Source organism: Poecilia formosa, unplaced genomic scaffold (assembly GCF_000485575.1).
Source record: "Poecilia formosa unplaced genomic scaffold, Poecilia_formosa-5.1.2 Scaffold98, whole genome shotgun sequence".
Taxonomy (NCBI): Eukaryota; Metazoa; Chordata; class Actinopteri; order Cyprinodontiformes; family Poeciliidae; genus Poecilia; species Poecilia formosa.
The window spans coordinates 167,378-170,650 of record NW_006800037.1 but is presented as its reverse complement, the minus strand read 5'-3'; positions in this window follow the sequence as shown (position 1 = coordinate 170,650).

The following is a 3,273-nucleotide window of genomic DNA, read 5'->3' as shown; positions in this document are numbered from 1 at the left end:
CCACTTAACTATTGTCAACTAATTGTTGTGTTGTCCTTGATTTTATGGCAATATTACAGAAACTGATTGTAAATACACAAAAACCTGATGAAACTACTAAAGGTGTCTGGAGAAATAAAATCTAAGATTTTTCTTCACATTTCATCAGGCAGTTCTAGAAAGCAGCATTTTGGAAATCAAACCGCAAGCTCAGTATGTTAAAGTCCTGCTTGTGTAAAAAGGGAGAAGTATGTATTTAATCACTTTACACCACTGAAAGCACATGACAGCAGGTGAGACTGAGACAAGGTGGCAATACATAACTGGGTTATGTCTAAGGTTATAAAAAGAAAACACTTTACGTAATGAAACGTGCTTCCCAAGCAGCACCATCAACTCGTTACTGCTCTCTGGTGGCCAACATCAGAGTAACATGTTTATTTCTCTGAGCGACCAACATTTATAACATTTTCGATATTCACTTAAAACTGTTGAGATCTAATTATTGTTGCAGGACACACACACACACACACACACACACACACACACACACACACACACACACACACACACACACTCAATAGATGTCTGAGAAGATCCTGTTGACACTGACGAGTTACTCATCAGCAGAAGGAAGAGGACACAGATAGAGAACAAACACTTTCTCTTGACTGCTGATTGAGAGAGAAGTGAAAACAAGGGGAAAGGTGGAAGCTGGGGAAACATGTTTCTTCCATAATTTCCTTCTCCTTTTGTTCCCTAATGTTTTTTTGTTCCAAACTTATGCATATTTGCATGGTTAGGTCACTCCAGGCCATGTTTAAGGGCATTCTTGAAAAGATGTCTAAAAAGCCTTGAAAGAAATTTTAATCTCTTTTTGCAGTAACATTGAGAAACGTAGAAAAACCCGAGTCTTACTTTATTCGGTGGGTAAAAACATTTTCTTTTTTTAACTTTTGTTGGCATGCCTGACAATTCTTGTAGCATAAATATAATAGGAGAATTTTCTCACTTTGCTTTTTGAGCTGATCAGAGTCTTTGGGATTTGTAAGTTATTAATTCGCAGCTTACTTTTTTGTCGACAGTGACGTTTGTGGTGTTGTTGCCCTGCAGCAAGAAGGCTCTGTGTGTGAATTCTGGCCTTTCTGTATGGTATTTGCATGTTTTCTCTGTGCATCTCTTGGCTCTCTCTAGGTACACCTACAGTCCAAAAACACGACTGTTTGGAAAATTGGTCTCTCTAAATTTTCCTTAGGAGTTAGCGGGTGTGCACGCCTGTTCTGTGCGTCTCTGTGTTGCCCTGTGATGGACTGGTGGCTTGTCCAGGGTGTACTCTCAGTCTCTCCGATTAGTGCTGGAGAAAGGCACGTCAAAGGATGGAAGGAGGAAGGAAGAAGGAACCAGATGAGCTAATCAATGAGGGACACTGGCAGTGTAAATAAATGGACAAGGGAATAGTCAAAGCACAAACACGAATGAAAACCAAAATCCTAACAGCCAAAGAATGTAACATTTATGAAGCGTCTGTCCAGGAACAAAAATAGCAACTTCACCTACTTTGACACATTTACTTAACACTGTGCAACTTGAAGTCGTTATTAAGCTCAGCAGCTTCAAGAGCAATGGTGAAGTTGGTTGTTATTTTTTTTTTTTTTCAATCACATTATTACTGACTAACTGTCAGTCTTTAAGCTTCCTGCCTGTCCAAAGGTCAAGACATCTACCTGGAACTAAATGGGACTAGCCTTTGACAAATATCAACTTAACATACACTTTAACGTACGGTGTACATACATACTTATGGTAAGATAGCCAAAAAAAAAACTAAAACAAAAACTAAAAATCCAAACAAATTCACAAAATTAAAAAAAATAAATGAAATCAATAAAGCACAGTGAAACAAACACAGTTTTGTTCAGATATCAGTGGAACCAGTCAATACATTTAAAGCAGTAAAGTATTGCTCCACTACAACTTCTTATTCTAATAAAACATATTGATCTTTAAACATCAGCTCAGTGAACCTTGGACTAACAAGCTACGGATCATTTTGTTACTTCAGTCTCTGTGTTAAAAACATGAATTTAGAAAAACAACCATCAAGACACTCAGTTTGTAACATTAATGTGATTAGACAGCTGATTCTGTGACGAGATTATCACATCAAATTAAACTAAACTAAACTAAACTACCGTTTGTAAATCATTACAATATATAACATCCCCTAATACATATTACTTTCTTTTACTTTCTTATACATATAAGCAACACAAAAGGGGAAAAAATATTAAAAACAAAAAAAGGTATAATAACAATATGAAGTTATTTACACTAGTAAATATTGTTTTCTTATTTAAGAAACAGAATTAAAGGCACACTCTTACGTCCATACTTTCATTATTCCACAATTTCATTCTGAAGACAGAAAATAAAATGTCTGCTAACACAATTTTGCTCCCAATGTGTTTATCACTGATAATGGAGAAATGTAGTCCAGAGCTGGTTCCTGAATGCATCACAGGAGTTCAGGTTTGTGACACTCGTCTGCTGCCAAAGCATCACTGATGGCTTAAGATGCACAAGAGGATCATTTAATCTTTAACTACAGTGAACCTTTGCAAACCTCCAGCAGAATTATTTTTATGATCTTTCAGAGTAACATAAACTTTATTGCTGCCTGCTGGAACATAAAAAACTTTAACTAATTAAAAACTTAACCCCAGTTTCTTCTTCTTCTTCTTCCCCTGGAAAACACCAGATGTCATTAACCAGCTTCGAAACAAGAACTGGTAGAGATGTATGATTATGAATAAAAGTAAGGGCTAGTGTTTGTATTATCAGCTATAATGTTAAATCCCAAACTATTGCTCAAGCGACTTTTTTTTTTGTGAAACGAAACACTTGAGCTGAGGAGGGAGAGTTTCTACAAGTGAAGTACAAATCATGAGTTGATCATCAACAAGACATTAGATATGAATGTAAAACTTAGGTGTGCTGAATATTTACAGACTTATTACTCCCATATATTCTGCAAACTCTGGTCATTTTTCCTACTTATCACCATACAACCTCAGAGTTATTGCTGCTCATCTGTAATCAGGTCACAGAAGCATTGAATTGGAAGAATCGCATATAGTTATGGATGGAAGTAAATTAAACAAAGCTGCATATAAAGTAGAACTGATGTTTACCTTGTAAATCTTGTTAGTCGACGCTAAATAACATCTAGTAACATGCATAACACACCGACTGAAACCCACTTTAAAAATCTATAAGTTCAGTCTTTGCCCAACA